This window comes from Leptonychotes weddellii, chromosome 16, assembly GCF_054177405.1.
Source record: "Leptonychotes weddellii isolate Sample4059 chromosome 16, ASM5417740v2, whole genome shotgun sequence".
Taxonomy (NCBI): domain Eukaryota; kingdom Metazoa; phylum Chordata; class Mammalia; order Carnivora; family Phocidae; genus Leptonychotes; species Leptonychotes weddellii.
The window spans coordinates 10,987,034-11,007,096 of NC_138384.1; the positions used below are offsets into that span (position 1 = coordinate 10,987,034).

The 20,063-nt window shown below is 51.0% G+C and overlaps 1 long non-coding RNA gene across 2 annotated transcripts in view; it reads left to right on the top strand.

The window, feature by feature from the left end:
• Nucleotides 1–20,063, top strand: part of LOC115944309 (uncharacterized) — a 22,272-nt gene continuing 2,209 nt past the window's right edge. Inside the window, exons 1-4 of one of the 2 annotated variants that reach the window (XR_014140990.1) lie at nucleotides 1–31; nucleotides 3,276–3,428; nucleotides 3,932–4,334; nucleotides 18,243–19,494. This is a non-coding gene — a long non-coding RNA (uncharacterized LOC115944309). The remainder of the gene's footprint in view (nucleotides 32–3,275; nucleotides 3,429–3,931; nucleotides 4,335–18,242; nucleotides 19,495–20,063) is intronic. The other variant, XR_014140991.1, reaches the window with a different exon arrangement.

Here is a 20,063-nt window from a genome sequence, read left to right on the forward strand (position 1 = left end):
GGCTCCTGCCCTCCACACACCTGTCCACCAGGTGAGGCCTTTCTTCTGCAGCTCTCTGCACATGGACACTGGCTACTCTAGGCTGTGTTCCACAACAGATGCACCATTTGCTTTCCCACCAGTGATGCATGAGGGTTCCAATTGCTCCCCATCCTTGCCAGCTGTAGTTATTTTCCCTTTTTAAAAAAATTATTAGCCCTTATCCTATTTTGCAAAGAATTGCTTTAAATATGTACTATTTCATTAATTCAATGGTACTGTTAATGGAATAGCTTTTTTTTAAAAAAAAATTGTTTATTTGAGAGAGATAGAAAGAGAGAGAGCGGGGGAAGGGGCAGAAGGAGAGGGAGAGAGAGAATCTCAAGCAGACTTCACACTGAGCACAGAGCCCCATGTAGGGCTCGATCTCACGACCCTGAGATCATGACCTGAGCCGAAGCCAAGAGTCGGATGCTTAACCAACTGAGCCACCCAGCACCCCTGGAATAGCTTTCTTAATTTCCTTTTCATGTGTATTATAGGGTACAGGTATATAGAACCTCAACTGATGTTGTGGTGTGTTGTTTTTGCACCTTGCAACTCTTCTGAAGTTATTAGCTTGAATCGCTCACTTGTTGATTCTTTGGGATTTTTCTATATGTAGGATCATGATATGTGCAAATAGAGATAGCTGTACTTTTTCCTTTCCAATTTTAATGACTTTTATTCTTTTACTTGTCTAAATTGTTTGGCCATAATTTCCAGTACAATATTTGCTAACTGGTGAAAGCAGGCATCTTTGTCTTGTTCCTGATCTTAGGGGGAAAGCTTTCAATCCTCCACTATTGGATACAGCATTACCTCTGTGTGTTTTTCATCAATGCCCCTTAGCATCCAGCAAGTTCTTTTGTATTCTTAGTTTTCTGTGTGCTTTTTATCGTGAAAGGATGTTAAATTTGGTCAAAGGTTTTTTTCTGTGTCAGTTGAGATCGTTATATGGGTTTTTCTTCATTCTGTTAACATTGTGTATTCCACTGGCCCATTTCTTACGTTCTTATGTTCTTATTCCAAACCCTTTCGAGCTTGGGATAAATCCCACTTGGCCAGGTTTATAATCTTTTGAGTATGCCGGTGGATTTGGTTTGCTAGTATTTTATGGAGAACTTTCGCCTCTATATTCATGAGACATACTGGTCTACAACTCTCTTTTTTGTAGTGTTTCATCTGCTTTTGGTATCAGGGTAACACTAACCTCCTAATTTCTTTGTGTTTATTATTTGTGATTTTCTAACATCTTAGTTTGGCTCTTTGGCTCATTCATTTTTCTGCCTTTCCTCTTTCCGAATATAAATATTTCAGGCTTTAAATTTCCCTCAAAGCACTGTTTTCATTGCAGCCCATAAATTTTGATATATAATATATCGTCCTAAGTTTTTCTATTTCCATCATGATTTCTTCCACTCATGAGCTATATGGCAGTGTGTTCTCTCCTGCTCTGGTGAGCTTTTTACCAAAGAATGACATAATAAAAGAAAAAGCACAAATTGTGTATAGTTTGATTAACTTTTTTTTTTTTTTTAACTTTAAGTACAATCTACCCCTCAACATGGGACTCAAACTCTTGACCCCAAGATCAGGAATCACGCATTCCTCCGACGGAGCCAGCCAGGCGCCCCAGTTCGATGAATTTTTCTGAGCACACATTCACACAGCAACCAGACCTGGAAACAGCACCGAGCCTCCAACGCCCCCTCCGCGGCCCCAGCAGAGTCCCCACGCCCACCTCAGTGACGTGGGTTGGCTCTGCCCGTTTGGAACTTCATACAAATGGAATCCTACGGTTGCACCCTTGAGTTTTTCCAATCTAAGTTTTTTTTTTATTTTTCCTTCAACCTGAGGAATCTATCTCCATAGTTTCTTCGCCCAGAGAGTTGTATCCGTTTCTGCTTTTTCTTCATCTCGTTTTCTGGGACCCCTGTTTTCTAGGCACTGGCATTTCCTCTTCTAGCCTCCCTATTTCTTTTCATTTGCTGTTTCTTCCAAGAGAGTTTCTTTTTTTTTTTTTTTTAAAGATTTTATTTATTTATTCATGAGAGACAGAGAGAGAGAGAGAGGCAGAGGGAGAAGCAGGCTCCCAAGGAGCAGGGAGCCCGATGTGGGACTCGATCCCAGGACCTTGGGATCATGACCTGAGCCGAAGGCAGACGCTTAACCATCTGAGCCACCCAGGCGCCCTCCAAGAGAGTTTTTTAACCTACCTTCTAACCCATCAATTTCTTTTTAAAAAACTGATTATTTATTTATTTATTTAGTGCGGGGGATGGGGGGGCATTGGGGGAGAGGCAGCGGGAGAGAGAGAATCTTAGGCAGGCTCCACGCCCAGCATGGAGCCCCACGCAAAGGTCGATCCCACGACCCTGAGATCATGACCTGAGCCAAAATCAAGAGTCAGACACTTAAGCGACTGAGTCACCCAGGTGCCCCACAATTTCTCAACTGTCTTACTTCCATTGAGCCTTCTATTATGTTCTTCAATCACTGTGGTTTTCATGCCTATCATTTCTACCTGGCTCTTCTTTTTCTAGTGTCTTGTTCTAATTTGGTATTGCTGGCAAATGATCTTACCTTGTTTAGTATGGTGTTTAGGCCTATTTTAAGTCTCGGTCCATTTTTTCCCCCCTCATATCTGTTTCCAGTGGAATCTGTAATTCCCGTTTGTGGATATCTTTTGAAGGAGCTGAGGTCCTCAGAATTCTCATTATTTCGGAGAACGGGGCATGGAGAACCGGGTCCTCCCACGCACATGGGGAGACGCCAAAGCCGCTGGTAGGGGTCAGTCCCTTGAGCTTAGGACCCAGAAGCAGTGGATGAGCCCCAGGTACACAAGCACAGCTCATCTCTGCCCTTCCTACCAGGAGGCTGCTCTGGGCTACACTGGTGCTCGGTCCCCAAGGAGCAGCTGCCCCCAGAGGGGGTTGAGGGGGGCATGGAGGTGGTCTTTCTGTCCTCCTCAGCTCCTCACCAGCACAGAGTTTCTGCACGACCCATTTATCCAAGGACATCTGCACTAGCTGTCATAGGTGGGCCCGGGGCAGGTACCCACTGCCCCAAAGCACTGGAGTTGGGGAAGGAACAGACAGAATTCGGACAACGCACTTCTACTTTATTCTCCCAGAGCTGAGCCCACAGCCTCCTGCCCTTGGTCACAGCCATGGCCACACACAACCCGCGGTTCAGAACGTCCTTTCCTCTCCCAAGTCTTTCTCCCGCTTTTCTATCTCCGTATTTTCCTCTAGATTTCCCTGAAGATTGATCTTGGGGGAGGCTGCCTCCTGGAGCTTGAAAATCGCAATCCTGGGTTAAGGCTGCCACCTAGTGGCCAGTTTGAGAACCGCATGGCTGTGCCTTGCCTCCGACTTCCTTCTGACTCATTTGGTGCAAAATAGAAGGTGAGCCAAATAAGTGATTTTGCATTACCTGGTAGCCTTACTAAAAAAGTAAAAAGAAATAGGTGATTTGATTTCATTACTATATTTTATTTAAGCTAGTATATGCACATATTATCATTTCGACATGTAATCAATGTTTTAAAATTATTAATGGTATATTTTACATTCTTTTTCTCATACGTGGTCTCTGAAATCCAGTGTGTAACTTGCACCTACAGCACATCTCAAGTAAGATGCTAAATTTTCAAAAGGAATACTTGATCCGCGTTAAGTTTCATAAAAATTACAATTGAAAATGTTGATTTACATATCCACGTTCCAAATATACATTTTTGCAATCAGTTAAGTACAATTAAGCAAACACTCCACGGTTGAACTAGGAGTCGGTCCCTGTCTGCAAACAGAGCCTCTGGAGGACAGGATCCGCTGCTGCGTTTTCTTGTTCCAAGATAGGTATGTTTGACACGATGCATGCTCCCCACCTTCTCTCTGCCCGGACGCAGGTGAACTTGCTTCCTACCTAACTGAAACGTCTGAATTGATCAGACGAGAATGTTCTCCATTCACATCGGGACAGTGTCACACTAGTCACTGGCCACCCATCAGCCTGCATCGGAACCCACAGCCTGCTGGATCCTGGGACGGCTTATATAGGGACGGTGGACACCCCAAGTGCTAGGAGTGGAGGTTGTCGGCAGGCAGCCCTCCGCTCTCGGGGCCTCTCTAGGGAGTTCCTCAGCTGAAGAGAATCATCGAGAGCAAGGCCATGCCTCCTTTCTGGGCAGCCAACAGCCCTGATTGGTCAGGGGGTTTGTAAAGGCCCAATCTCTTCACCTACAGTGAGGGTAGTGGTGAAGCCCACCTTGTCCCTGTGCCCAGCGCTGCGTCACGTCCTTCCTGGACCAGGTAGGGAGCACCCTCTGATAAGCTTCCTTTATGCGGAGCTTCAGCTAGGAGTGGGCCCCGGAAGCAGGTGCAGGGTGGGGTTCTGGAGCTGGACCAGGGGCTGCTGGGTGGCAGTGAGGACCCCTGGCCTCTATGCCCCAGCACAAGGTAACAAACAAGTTGTTAAAATGTTTACCGTTGACGAATTGGGCAGTATTCTGGTGGAAGATAATTCACCAGGGGGCTCCCTATATCAGGAGTTTGAAAAACCTGGCGGGAGGGCGAAACCATAAGGACCGTGAAATGGCGTGGCTGTTGCTAAGCCCAGTTAAGTTTTTGGGGAAAGAAAAGAAAAAGCTGAGAGCGATTCTCAGGCAATTAGAAGGTTGCTGTGAAAGCCGGTGTGCCTTGTTGGGAGCTCGGAGGGCGCGCTCCCCTCCCGGGGCCAGGACTGAGTCACAGCGCAGCCCGGTTCTGAGGCTGACCTCAGCCGACACAGGCCTGCTGGGAGGTCAGGGCCCTGCAGGGCAGTAGGCTCCCGGTGTCAGCCCCACCTCCCCTTCTGGCCATGATGCTGTGGCAGGTCTGGTAAGTGATGACGGAACCTGTACCCCAAAGGTGCGCTAGGACGCAGCGGGCAAGTGCTGCAGGGCCGTGGGGGCTGGGTCAAGGGCGGCAGAACCTCGCCCTGGAGGAGGGAGACTGCAGTGATTCGGGAGCACTCCTCCGGGGTACAGCTTTGGGCCCCTGGCCAGGCCCCCAGGGGACGGCGCCCCCCCCGTGCTGCCAGGATGGCTCCCAGAAGCCCGGAAAGCAGCCGTGGGCCACAGTGGATGAGGCAGAAATGTGTGTCCGGGGGGGTGGGGACAGGGGTTAGAAGGTGCAGAAGTAGGCACCGGAGGGGGAATGCGCCCCGTAAGGCAGAAGGCCCAGGGGCTGGCTGTTCCACGGGAAGGCTGGGGAGATGGGGCCACGCAGCAAAGCCCGAGAGAATGTGCGGATGAGAGAGGCCGCGGCGGGCAGGGGCCCCAGGGAACTGGGCTACGTGGACGCAGTTACCCTAACCGGTGGCCTCCGGGGTCCTGCCCTGCGCGGATGTGGAGGCGAGTCCTCCGGCCCACAGCCCCGGGGCAGGACAGCGGGAGCACTACCAGGGGCCCGGCTCAGTCTGTGCGGTCAAAGGAAATCAAGGACGATGACCGGCAGGCTGAGCTGCCTCCCCCAGTCTGGCGTTCTGGGCACCTGCGAATTGCAGCAGGCCTCCTTTGCCGCAACCAGGAACAGGTGCGCCCCCTGCTCTGCACTCCCCTGGGGCACCTGGGATGCCCTGCCGTTGGAGACCACCTGTCGGGCCCTGGCCTCTCCTCTTGCATCTGGATCGTGGGCTTGGTGGGGCAAGAGTCGTTCCTCTGTGAGCAGGGCTTGCTTCGCAGAGCGGGGAGCTCACCCCAGGATTTCCCACATCCCATGGGAACTCACCGGTGGTGCCAGGGCCCGGCATTTCAAGGACCCCCTCTTTGCGGTGAATTTAAAACAAGTGCGGGAATGCAAGCCCCGGAAGGGAAAAATGAAGTCGAAGGGTGAGCTCTCCAAGTCCACCAGAGATCTCTAAAACAAAGGAAACTGGGGGTGTGGGGCAGCCTGGCTTCTCATCTAGAGAGTCTGGCGGCGGGTTTATTTGAGATACCCGTTCTGGAAGCGGATGCCCTGGAGATCAGCAACTCTAGTCAGACGCTGGCCTACAACCGAACCCGTGGTCAGTCTGTGCTGCGAGGACCGGGAGCCCCTGGGGACGACATGAGCAGCATCCGTGGCAGGTGGCTTAAAAGTCAGGTAGAGCACGTTTTACCAAGGAATTACACATCGAATTAAGATTATAGTAGCAAATCCTGTAATGATTACGCAGGCACTAGTCTGAAATCCAGCACGTAGCCACGGCCCCAAACTTCGAGTCCAACAGTGAAAGTAGCTTGGTGATCTCCGAGGCCCTGGGAGTCTCTTCAAAGATGTAGGCAGTATTGTGGACTACCTTAACATCTTGGGCTGTCAACAAGGTCTCTGACACACGGTATTATGGCTAGTTAGCTTGCAGCCCCACGTGCTGTGCAGAAATGGGATGGGGGGGTGGGGCTCGTGAATGTCCTTTAGACATGGCTTGCAAGGGGACACTGTCCAAAAAGAGATTCAGGCCCTTTGCCGCCCACATGCATGGCATGCTGGCCTGAGCCCCACCAATTGGGCTCTCCAATGTTCCCGGCTTTTCCATTCTGTCATGCGATCACGGGCTGGAGCGGTACTTTCTCAGCATTATGTCGGTGTGAGGGTGAAGCCCAGGGGTCTACCAGTAACCCTAACCCCCAGGCTGTACACGGCCTGAAGATCAGCCACAGCCGTAGAGCGCAGCGTTGGACGAGCTGGGTCGGTTCCCCAGGGCCCAGCTGTTTGTTGACTGACTGCTGGGTACAGAGCTCTCAGCAGCTGAGGTGGATTATCTCATCTAGTGGGGGGAAGGCCATGCCTTGCAGCTTTCACGTGGTGCTCTCACTCCTGAGTATGGCTCATGTCTCCCAAGCAGAGCGTTTCTCTCCCTCTTGGATACCCAAACCATGCCCCTGTGGGTCCCCGGGAGAGGGTTTCTACTGCCTGGAACCCAGCAGGGATTTTAGCGGCATGAACCAGCCCTCACTGCCACTATATTTGGGGAGAGCAGCCGGCAGGGAGGTGGCTCCTTTTGGAGTGTCCCCACCATGGTCAGGACTCCCAAGGAAGTGATCTCCCACTAACTCGATGGGCTCCTGACCTGGGAAGGGAGGGGAATAAGGGATGGGGGGCCTCACATTGGGCTGTCGGCCCCGATGAGCACACCAGTGTGAAGTAGATGGTGCGCTGCTGGGAAAATCCTACAGAAGCGAGGGGTGGAATCAGGATAAAGTAAAAAGGACACTATCCTGGAGGGTGGGAGCTTGAGGATTGCCAGAGATGACAAAAAGTGGAATTCGGTGGGGGGGGGGGTCTCTGAAACAATTGGTGAGTGGGGTACGTGGGGCGTGAAGTTCCGGGGGGGCAAGAAGCAAGCAAGAGGAGGGTCTGGGCAAGACTTTGATCCGTTTCAGGGATCACTTGCCTGAAAGGAACCGAAGGGGAGTCTCTTGAAGGAGCCAGCCGCCTGGGGGTGGTAGCCAAATGTGAGTTCCCAGGAGCACTGTGTTGGAGAGTCCACTGCTGAGTCTCCGGACAGGTAGATGGGCACCCTGGTCAGAGTCTGTCCTGTCAGGTGGCTAACAAGGAAGGAGACGCCCTGCTTTGAGGAGGAGCTCTGGGTGAGGGTCCCAGAGGGGAGTCTCCGGGGAAGCATCGGTGATGGCGCTGGCCTATCTGGAAGGCCCAGCAGAGGGCGCCAGGGGCCAAGGAAAGTCCATCTGTCGGCAGGCGTGCGGTGGGTCTCCCCAGGGCTGTGTACCCAGCCGCATGGTATCCATGGTCTCGTTGGGGAGCAGAGAATGCACTTGTGTGTCCCAAGCTTGGCTGCAGCTGTGGAGAGAAGGAGTCCAGAGCCCGAGCCCGGCTTGTTCAGGCACGAATCCCCCTGCCACCTGAGCTTGGGTGGGCCCCTCACCAGCGGCTGGGAAGGGTGGGTGTTGGCTGGAGCGAGGGGGTCCGAGGTATGGCTGAGAGTGGCCTCGGGTGGACGGTTAGTGTGTGTGACTGTGATGGGAAGTGGGGCCTCTGCTCAGTCCTTCCCCATGTAGGTGCCCCAGATGCACTTGCCCTCTGGGGAGAAAACTGTCCCTTGGCTGTTGGTCAGACCAAACCGCAAGGTCGTTAGCCAAAGCCCAGGAGTCGGGAACAGTGTGGACCTGCAGAAGGCCCCGTGTCGCCACCTCCTCAAGGGCGAGGCCAACAGCTGCAAGTTCCGCCCACTGGCTGGGCCGGAGCCCCCTCCAGGACTAGAGGCTGCCACAGCCCCCCGGAGCTGCTTGGTGTGACGGACCGTGGTACCGCCATCGGTGGAGAAGACTCCTGTCCACTACAGACGGTTGGTCCCGAGGGGCTCCCCCAGGGGGCGGCGGCAGCAGGAGGAAGCAGGGTGTCCGTCTCACTTCCTCAGGGCTCTCGGGCAAGGGAAAGGCCTTTGACGCCAGGTCAGCCCTCTCCCGAAGGCCCCCCTCCACAAGGAGGTCTCAGGGGCTGTGCCAAGCTTCTGCGGGCCGGCGTTTCTAACCTCAGCCAGTACGAGAGCTTGTTCTCGGGGAAGTACTGGGTGGGCGCTGGGTAGGGCCTTGGTCCCTCAAAGAGCCCAGTAGGATTCCAGAAGCCGGTGCTCGAGGGGCGCATGTGGGGCTGGGGGAGGGCGCTTAGGCCGCAAGCCCGTGGGAAGCCAGGTGGACTCGTGGTTGCTCCAGAGACTCCAGGGGGCGGAGTCCGCTGTGCCAAGGACCTGCGTGGGAACGCAGAGCTGGGGGACTACCGGTGAGGGGGCTGGCCTGCGTGCTGGGCAGCTGCCGAGGGCACCGCTGGGCCTGCTCCGTGGAAGGCGGCAGACACGCGCGTGGTTGTGTACAGAGGGCGAAGAGCTCGTGAGGGCTGGAGAACGTGTCCTCTAGAACATGAGGAGGCTGCGTAGGTGTGGGGCCTGTTGGAGTGTGGTGGGTGGTTTAAGGGCGCGTGATGCCCGTCTGATGGTTGGGGGAATTTCTCAGTCCTTAGAGAACCAGGTGATGCCCAGAGACGCGACGATTGAGGCTGGGCCTTGGACCCCGTGTGATGTCGGTGGCCGGTGCAGGCGTGCGAATCTGCTGGGACCGCCTCCCCGGGGGGACCCCTCAGTGTAACGTCATCAAGGAAGTGCCCCAAACAAGACTTTTTACCGTAGGGCATTGAAATCCTGGTGGCAGAGGTTACATGGAATTGTAGGGGCACCTGGGTGGCTCAGTCAGGTAAGGGTCCGACTCTTGATTTCGGCTCAGGTCATGATCTCAGGGTCATGAGATCGAGCCCCATGTCAGGCTCCACGGTGGGTGTGGAGTCTGCTTAAGATTCCCTCTCTCCCTCTCCCTCTGTTTTTCCCCATGATCCACTCACTGTCTAAAAAATGAAAAAATAAATCCCTCTGGGAACTGCATAAAAGTAGCCCTTCCAAAGTGAAACCAGACTGGGCCTGGAATTCCTCTGTGGGGCAACAAGCAGAACACATTAGGTACATGAGTGACCGTGAAGGACGCTCCTTGTGCCCATCGTATGTGCTCAGTCGGTTCTGTGAGAATGGGAATCTGAGCCTTAGGGGAGCCTCAGTCCATGGTGAGGTGATATCGTCAGTGACTGGCTTGACTGTCGGCCACGTGGGGCCATTACAACGGCCAAGGGTGGGCTTCCTGACTCCTGTCGTCACAGCTTTAATAACAGGGCCTTGGCTTCCAGGGCTGGTGTAATTCCGTGTTCGGGAGTGCCGTCCTCCCGAGGTGAGGAAGAGTCCTCGGCATCCACGTGGTGAGTCCCATCAGGAAGGCCAAGAGCTTGGGTTTGTTCTATGTCCCGGGGTGGTGACAGTGCACCCACAGCTGGAAAGAGCGAGCCAGGGGGCCACCTCCAGAGGAAGCTGAGGTCACTGTCCTAATAGTTACATCTGAATGCGTCTATATCCTTGATAGTTTCACTGGCAATGCCTTGAAGGTAGAAGGACTTCCCTTCAGAGAACTTACAGGGATTTCCTAGAATGACATTGACTTGGACGCTGGTGTCTCATAGGGCCAAAACAGACTGCATATTTTTATTCTCGGTGGGCCACCAGGTGTTATAGGGGCGATTCTCTCTGCGAAGTGGGACAGGCGCTGGGGGGCTGCTAGTTTCGTAGGGTAGGTGCTTAGGTGACTGCCAATCCTGGAGGTTAGTGAAGGGGGCAGAGGGAGTAGCCAGGACGGGCTCGGGGTCATGGGGCAAGTGTGTGGCAAGAGGGTGGACAGCAGAGGGGGGCTGTAGCTGGGAGAATGCTAGTTTCAGGGCCTGGAGTTTAGAGAATGGCTGTCCAGAGAGCAAGTAGACAGGAACCCCGAGTTTTCATAACTCCCAAGAAAGGTTTACCTTTCTGTTTACCTTAATGGGCAAAGTTGGACCACGGGTTTCCTGGGGAGGGAGCGGGCAGCCTTTTCTATTGAAGGAAATTTGTTGGAGGGGAGGGGCATGAGTCTGAAGTGTCTGGGTGTCTGGGGTGGAAATCTCCTCGGTGTCCGGTAACCATGTCAGTGCCCTCCAGGGCCTTGTGGACGGTTTTAGCAATCCCAGTAAAATGTAGTAGCTGTGCCCTGTAACTAGGGGGAGGACCTTGCAAAAAGAATTTCTCTCCACTCTGGGTCAAGTGAGCTTCCTCAGGGTTGGAAATGAAGAAGGGGTCATTTGGGTCACTATGGTCCTGTCAGTGATAAGCCCATTTGTGATACTGTGATTTATAGTAAATACATATACCTGGTCTTTGTCCCTGTCGCCGGCAGGGAGCACCTAAAACCTTTGCGATGTCCTAAGTGGTGAGAGCAGGAGAGGTGTCTTTTGTTAGGTTAATCAGGTGACTTTTGGAACCCATTTAAGGATGGGGGGCGGGTTTCCAGTGGAGCCAACTTTGTGATTAGAGGGTTGGCACTTTGAGTCACACCCCCTGACCTTTGGGGCCCGGAGAGGAGCTGGAGATGGGGTTCAATCACCAGTAGGTGATGATTTAATCAGTTGTGCCTATGTAATGAAGCCTCCACAAAAGCCCAGAAGGTCAAGGTTGGGAGAGGTTCAGGGTTGGTGAACAGATGAGGATTCAGAAGAGTGGGGCCCCCTGGAGAGCATGGAATCTCTGTGCACTTTTCCCACGTACCCTGCCCTCTGCATCTCTTCCCTCTGGCTGTTCCCAACTTACATCGTTTTATAATAAGATGGTAACCTAGTGAGTAAACCGGTTTCTTGAATTCTGTGAGCTGCCCTAGCAAATGAATTGAACACAAGGGAGGGCTCTGATTGATGGCCAGTTGGTCAGAAGCCCAGGTAGAAACCTGACGTGGTGACTGGTGTCTGAAATGGGGGTGGGGTGCACATGCAATCTGTGGGACTGAACCCTTAACCTCTGGAATTGGTGGTTTACAACCTCAGGAGCTCTCTGGGTGAAATTTGAAACCGGCCTCCATGCAGGGAGGGCAAGGAGAGACTGCAAGGAGAGGTGGACCACCGTAGCCTGGCAGGCGGCAGGTTTCGTGAGCAAGGGGATGGCCATGAAGGCTCTCTTGGGCAGTTGCACCAGGAGCAGATCTCCACACCCGCCCACCAGAACCTTACTGGTTCCTAGAGAGGCCTTAGTGGGGTTCAGTCATGTATCCTGTCCAGATGGCCTCAAAACACATTAATCGCTCAAGGCTGCATCCTTCCAGGGGCTCCTCCTACAGGGACGGGGGGGAGCATAGATTCCAAGGTCAGGGGAGGGGTCAGGAGTTTCTGACTGACAGGGTCTAGTTTGTGGGTCAGTAGGTGGTCCTGTCCTCTCAATGATCTCCTCCAACAGGAGTCTGATGCCCCCCCCCCCCCCCGGGGAGGTGGTGTCACGAGGGCTGAATTGACATGGCTGCCCCCGATCCAGACACACAAGAGGTTATTGCCGAGGGAAGAGCCTGTTGGGCGGACTGGATAAAAGCCCCTGTGAGGTGTGTCTATCCTGAGAAGGGGGACTGCTCACTCCCCTTATAAACACCAGGTGGGACACCCCACATGAAACACTGATAGAGCGTAGGCAAGCTCTGTGGGATTGGCTTTATGATAACTGGGATCTTCAGCCTGTTACCCAGATGGGATGGAGGGGGCCGCTTCTGCCCATGTAACTTCACTGTTAAAAACTGAACAACAGTTCAAGAAGGCTTCTCAGATGTGCTGGGGTAAGGCAGGGAGAAGAGCCTTTTCGGGGACTCCTTGGTGCAGGAGCCCATGCACTGTGATTCCAAAACCTGCTGGTGAAGTCTTGACAGGAGCCGAGGTTAGATCGGGAGGCTATGGAGATGCAGCCTTAGATGGGATGAAGGGGAAAGTTGGGATGAAAATTGGGATTTTCTTTTTGAACAGACTTTATGTAAGGTGGTGGCATCTTGTTTACCTGAATTTATGGGGTGGATATTATGTCCAAGTGGGGATTGCTTCTCTGGGCTGATACAGAAGGCATGTGAGTCCACCCTCAGGCCAGTGTTAATTGGAGATGCCCAACAGAAAGCACTAGAACTGCCTGAGCCAACATAGGTGGTTAATTGAATACCAGGTGAACAAGAGGAGATTACCACTTTGGTTAATGACATGCCAGAAACCCGAGTCCACAAAATCTCAGCACGGTAGCCCTGTGTGCCGTGTGGGAGCAGTGATGGCTCATGGCCACCAACAGTAAACCACCGAGGACTAAATAAATTTGTGCCACCCTCAGCCTCAGTGGCTCCAGCTGTGCGGAAACGACAAAAGGCTTGGGGCACCTGGCTGGCTCAGTCCGCGGAGCAGAGCACATGACTCTTGACTCTTGATCTCAGGGTTGTGAGTTCAAGCCCCATGTTGGTTGTAGAGATGACTTAAAGATAAAATCTTAAAGAAGAAGGAGAAAGAAAGAAAAAGGAAGAAGGAAGAAAGAGAAAGAGAAAGAAAAAGAAGAAAGAGAAAGAAGAGAAAGAAGAAAAAAGAGAAAAGAGAAAGAAGAAAAAAGAAAAGAGAAAGAAGAGAAAGGAGAGAGAAAGAGAAAGAAGAAAGAGAGAGAAAGAAAGGAGAAAGAAGAAAGAGAAGAAAGAGAAAGAAGAAAGAGAAAGAAGAGAAAGGAGAGAGAAAGAAAGAAGAGAAAGGAGAGAGAAAGAGAAAGGAGAGAGAAAGAGAAAGGAGAGAGAAAGAGAAAGGAGAGAGAAAGAGAAAGAAGAAAGAGAGAAAGAGAAAGAAGAGAGAAAGAGAAAGAAGAAAGAGAGAAAGAAAGAAGAAAGAGAAAGAGAAAGAAGAAAAAGAGAAAGAAGAGAGAAAAGAAAGAGAAGAAAGAGAAGAAAGAAAGAGAAAGAAGAAAGAAAGAAAGAGAAAGAAAGAAAGAAAGAGAAAGAAGAAAGAAAGAAAGAGAAAGAAGAAAGAAAGAAAGAGAAAGAAGAAAGAAAGAAAGAGAAAGAAGAAAGAAAGAAGAAAGAAAAAAAAGGAGAAAAAACACAGCAGGGTAAAGGAGTCTGGTCCTCAGTGACTGATCTGGCAAAGGCTTTCTTCTCTTCATCTTGGAGAGGAGCCCACCGCAGTCTGCCTTCGTGCAGGAAGGATCTCGCTTTCTGTTTACTATGCTGCCTTTGGTTATCTGAACTCACCAGCTACCATCAATAATGTGGTCAGAAGGGATTCATACTTGATGCAGGTGTCAAGAGTAATAATATGCTACATTAATGACCTTATGAAAGACTGGAAAAATGAAGATCAGGCTGGGGCTGATTTGAATGTGATGATGATGCCCATGACCAACTGGTTCTGGTTAATAAATCCAGGTCCAAGGGTCTCAAGCGGTGAAATTTGCAGGAATAACCTGGGCAGGAGCCACTCGGAATATCATGCCAGCAACTAAAAATAGCCATCACTGCCCATCCCTAGGATCAAACAGGATGCTAGTGTTTGGTTAGTTAATTGGATTTTGGAAAATGTGTACTCCATATCTGGGAATTTTGCTAACTCCCATCTCTAAGACTACCCACAAGAAAACTGTATTTGAGCGGGCACCTGAACAAAACCGGCCATGTCTGAATCACAGAAGGTGGGTGCTTTCTCAGAGCCTTTGGACCCTTGTGATCCCCAGGCTCATGGGACTGTGGAATCATCTGCCGCGTGTACTCCTGCAGACTGGGGCTTAGGGCAAAAGCCCATGAGCACCTCGGTAGAGAGCAAGGTGGAGTCCGTCAGGTCAAGCAGGGACACAAGCAGCCCAAGGGCACTGGAACCATGGCCAGATATCACCGAAGCCAGCACAGAATGGGAGGACTAAGGACTGCTAATCCATGAGGCCATGTGAACCTGGAAGAACCGCGAGAGCATGATCACTGGCACCAGGAGACCTGCAGAGGCCCAAGGCTGATGACACCTCTTTAAAAAGGGAGGACGCTGGCCGTTTCACGTCCGACCACATTAGAAAGGCCGCTGTCACCGAAGGCTCTGCCCGATGGACCTCTGAACATAACCGAGCTTCTCCACTGTTGAAGGAAATAAGCAGTGAGTGTCGAGAGCTGGACTCGGACCACTCGAGGGGGCCTCATCTCAGCCTCTGGCGCTCGGACCGATTTCATTAACTTCCTACCCCTGGTTGTATCTTCATGGTGTGACTTTGTGTTTTTGGACTTTGCTTTGTGGGGCACATAGGAAGCCAAGCTGTGATTTGATAGCGTGCTCGAGACAGCCTCCCAGCAGTGACTGGGGGGTTTTGGACCAGAAAGTTCCCAGTTAGAGGATGTTGCTGGCCAGCGTACACCATTTGAGCGACAATTATTAGCCTGCTGTTGGGCACTGATTGAGAGGGTTTCCAGGATGTAAAATAATCGTGAAAACTGAGATACTCCTAATGTTTTGAGTGATGTCAGAGAAACAGTCTAGTAAGGAAGGCCGTGCCCAGGAGAGTTCCAGAATAACGTGGATGGGCCTCTAGGAACAGCTCTCATCTGGCCAACAAAGAGCTGCTTGGTTTACGATGGGCAGTTTCAAGATGAATGGACAACATCCTGTTCGGAAAGCTGCTTGCAGTCGAGACCAGCGCAGCGGCCAAACCTAATGTCCCTTCCAGAGGGGGAGGAATTGGGGGATAAATGGAGAGAAGGAAAAAATACTAGCTATGGGTAAAGGATTGAATACATGGGTTATGTGATGGGAAATCAAATAATACATGAACATCTTGAAAGAGGTTCCAAGCAAGAGGCGATATGGTCTCTTAACTGCACCACCCCAGATGCATGAAAGGGTACATGTGTCCTCGAGACCCCTCCTGCTTTGGAAGCCCAACAGGACTGAATGGTAGCCTGCAAATCTGAGTGGCCTCACCAGAGGAGACCTTTTCACAGGATGTGATGGACAGGACAGTTAAGAGTGACTGAATGGGATTCTGTAATATGCCAATAACCTCTGACTTTTAAGACTGTTTGGCTGTAAGGGATCCATGTCTGAGAAGGGGGGATGGGCTGTAATGTTGTGATTTATAACGTATATTTGGGTTTTGTCCCCATTTCTGGCGGCTACTAAAATCCTTGGAATTTACTAAGTGGTAAGAGGGGTACAGATGTCTTTTGTTATGTTAATGAGCTGACTTTTGGAACTCTCCTAAGGATGGGGGCTGGTTGCCAATGGAGCCAACCAGGGGACTAGAGGGTTGGAATTTTGAGTCCCACCTTTGGGAAGAGGCGAGAGCCTGGAGATGAGTTCAATCACCAGTTGTCAGAGATGTGATCAATCGGGCCAATGTATTGACGCCTTCATAAAAACCCCCAAGGGGCTTAGGACTGAAACTTTAACCTGTGGAATCTGATGTGATCTCTAAGTGGATAGCGTCAGAATTGAGCTGAATCTTAGGGCAGCCAGCTGGTGTCGGAGCATCACGTGTCGGCGTTGGGGAAGCCCCTCTCCCACACACGCAGTGGGATCAGGCGCGGAGCCCTCCTGCCAATGGAGCCTGCTACCTTTGTGCCGCAGGAGATGGGGCTCATTCGTGGTTTCCGTTCACTGGGAGCCTTAGCTGTCAGCACTGGGATGGAGTGATGGAAGGGTGGGCACAGCACACGGCAGTGAGGATCCGAGTGAGGAGAGGGAGGGCCCTGGTACGAGCGGGTGGCTCTGGGGCCTTCGCCTTGCCTTCTCCCTCTTCCCCATCACTGCAGGTCTCCGAACCCCGGCAGCTTTTCCTATGGCAACAGGAAAATATTTCCTATGCCTTGTTAGGTACGGTTCTTGGTTCTGCCCCATTCAGGCGTAAAGTGGAGGGGGCTCCAGATCTGTGGCATCTCGGGGGAAACAAGCCCATTGCCTGGATGGATCTTTGAGTGGGTTATGGATCTGTGCATCGTATGGTCTCTGGAGATACTGGCCAGTTAAAGCATTTCAGCAGCCGTGAGTAATAATGCAGGACCCAGCCCCCAAACTTGTGATGGCCAATCAATTCCCTTTTCTCTTTCCTGCTGCTTAAAATCTTAAAGGTTTGACTTTCAGTTAAGGTATAGTTTCTGATCTCAGTTTCTACTTTGTGATTTTCTCCTGTTACCCTGATCTTGTGTTGTTACTGGAAAAATTTGTGTGATGATCTTCATGTGCCCCCTCTTCTAAGGCAGCCACTTTGCTTTCCAGAACCCCCCTGGGATTGGGGTTTGCCTCCACGAGTGTGATACTCACTTTGGGAAAAGCCCCTAGACCTCTGGAGTGTTAATGCCAGACACTCGGCAGCAGGTACGCCATGGCACTGAACAACGCCCAGGAACCTTCCACAGAGGTTTACATTTGCCAAGGAACTGATTACCACCTCAGGGTTTTTAGGAGATGGTGGTTGCAGATGTTTGGGATGATGGGGGTTTGGAATATAGGTGAGGTTCGGTGGGGTGAGGTCTGGAGCCGAAAGCCAAGAAAGAATTCTTGAGACATCTCTGGTGTAAAAAGGTGGTTTTATTAAAGCACAGGGACAGGACCCGTAGGGAGAAAAAGCTGTCCCGGGTTTGTGAGGTGTGGCTGATACTTGGGAGTTGGGGGAGGTAAGGAAAAGGGAGGTTTCAAAAGGATTTTTGTATGTTAAAGAAGACTCACAGGATACCGGAGGCCTTGCCATTGTCAAGTTAAGGTGGTTTTTCCTTCTAGTAAGGCATTAACAGTAACATTACACTTTGCCCACTTCCGGTATCTGTCAACGGGCTACAGATTATAAGGACACTTAATTGTATCTACATTGCCTTCTGGAAGCTAGGCCATTGATAGAAATGCTTTGTTCTTGTAAATTGCTAAAGCTTTTGTGAACTGAGGGAGACTCCTGTCTTGCAGGATTGTAATCTCTATGAATTAACTATTTGTTTTTCCTTTAGGGCAGCCAGGAGTGCCTGAGGAATGTCACACATATCCCAGGGGGGGGTGGTTGTGGGGTGTCCGCTTCTGCTTTGTCCTCAGCTAGCTTTCTGCTCCCTCATCAGGGACATTTATATTTGTCCATTTTTTAAGTAACATCCCGCCAGGGATTGAAGCCATGATATCCCGCTGGGTCAGGGGACGCAGAATGACAGCAGGGAGTGAAGCAGTTGACTCCTCACGGAGCTAATGCATACAAAGCAAAGAGCAGCGTGCTGCCCAAGAGCGTAAGAAGCAAGCGATACCTACTGACCATCACTAATAGCAGTACTGTTGTTACTACGGGTCGGCTGGAAGCAGCTGTTGCTAGTATTTTTTATTAGCATTTGACCTCCTGAGGTCACAGGTAGCCATATTAAGCTTCCTCAGCAGCTTGACCCATTTGGTCATGTTTTTCCACCTGCTGCCAATCACCCATTCCTCAAGATGGCCTGTTCCATCAACGTCTGTCTGTCTCAGCAGGGCACCCCTCAGCGACCCCCCTCTTGCCCGACCTGGCCACCCTGAGCCCACTGTTCAGCCTGAGCCTCTACCTAGTGCAGCCGAACCAGTTGACCCTTGCCAGTCCCTGCCCCACCCCTGGCCTGATGCTTACTACAAAGTCTGGCTTTATTTTTCAACATTACAGTGTCTGTTGTCTTGAGCAAAGTGATCTGAGGCCACAGTGCCCCAGGCCCCTTGCTACCTTCAGAGGCATACATCCCAGCACGACAGGCCTTCCCACCTCTTGGTCTCTGCCACTTCAATTTAAAGGGGGCCGCCCCTGCTCAGTCCAGGCCTCGCCTCACTTTGCTAAGAGGTATCAACTTTCATGCACTACTCTTCTTCCTTTTCTTTCAGTAACGGCTTCAGCACCTTGCAGGGAAACCAGCCTCCCATAACTCCCCTGCCCACATTCAGCATCAACCAGATGGAGAAAGTGCTCAGGTCAGCCCTGTCCCACATCACCTGGACAGTTGCTCTAAATGTTCTTTTGGGTGTGGAGTTCCAGAGTTTTGAGGTGAGAATGGGTAATTCTCATGAGTCTGGATGGGCTGGAGGAAGAGGAATGGTCAAACATCAGGAGCCATTGGGAAGAGATCTAGGGAAGCAGGAATTTAAGTGAACTTGAATTTGCAAGAGCATTTCTCACTGATTGCCAACAATCAGTAATAGAGAAAGCATTTGGTTGCTATTTGAAATTTTGTTGAAAGCCACTGAAATGGGGGCCATGAATTGGCAGAACCTCATCTCTTAGGGTTCTCTTAAGTGGGGGGTTTCTGTTTCTGGGCACCTACTCAAATTCTCCTACCAGTTAGCATCACTTGTTAAAAAGCAGATGATGCTATTCCTTATTTGAAGCTCTCCTGTGGCTTCTCATCTTTCTCACAGGGGCAGGCCCAGCCCATACCTATGTCTCCAGCTTCCTGAAGCATGTCCTCTAACCGGTTTTCCTTCTGCTCCTGGGAAGCACTGCTAATAAGCAAACACCTCCAAGACTGGAGCCCTCTGTCACAGTATGATCTTGTTCACCACTGTATCGCCCACGAATGCCTGCTCCCTTGCTGGTGCCTAAAATGTTTTCTGGAATGAATGAATGTAGCCATGTCCACTATCCGTGTCAACAGCTGTGGTCCAGACTTCTCATGGGGGTTTATGCTCATTTTACTAACCAGTAACTGAAGTCTTCAGTACCCATTTCTGGATTCTTTGACCTAAGTCTCACTAGCCTTTATAGGTGTGTTTTGGTTTCTTTGTTGTATTTTGGTTAACATTCTGACAGTTCTTATAAAACCGAGAAAGGTAGATTGTCCTTTATTCAAACATGTTACATACAGTTCAATGTGTATGTCTGAGATAGAAGAGCAGCCTCTTGGGATAGAAGAGATAAGACCTGAGGATAAGGTTACCAACACTGCACTAAGATCTGGAAAACCAGAGCAGAGGGTCCCAGATATGTTCTATTGACTACTGCTCAGCAGGATGAACTATGGGAGTTTTTCCCTTCAAAATCCCCAGAATACAGACCTAGCCAAGTCAGAAGATGTAAGTGGAGACCAGACACCGAGAGTCCACTCTACTTGGGCCAGCAAGATTTGATGGGACAATCCAGGTAAGTAGTTGAGTCAAGAAAAATTCTAGCCAAACAAGGCCTGGGGATGGCCCAGGTCCCTGATGGCCCACACCAGCTGTCGGGTTGGGACTGGGGCTCTGTGTCCTCTTGCAGCTGCAGAGAAGGACGATGGAGCAGGGGTGGCTGGAATGAAACCTCTAGCTGCATTCCACAAAGTCCCCTCCCCCCAACCCTGAGGACCCATAGCATCTCACATTTCCATGTTTTTTTCAAGCTGTGCCTCAGCACCTCATCCTGGTTTCCTTAGACCTACAATCCCCCCACCATCCTTAGACTTAACAGTAGAGAGATGCCAATTAAATGTATCAACACTAGCTTTATGCCAAGAGGATCCCCAACTTTAAATTTATGAAGCATTAAAACAATGGGGGAAGTGTAAGCATTTTGGTTATGAAAAGGTTATCTGTGGAAATAGAAACTCCAAAATTAAAATATCAAATGGAATAAAGATCGGTAATGGGGCCAAGTGCAGCAGGCCTGGGTGTGGAGTCAGATGGGTGGAGGTCAGAATCTGGGGACAGCCCCTACTGGCTGGGTTCTGCTATGCA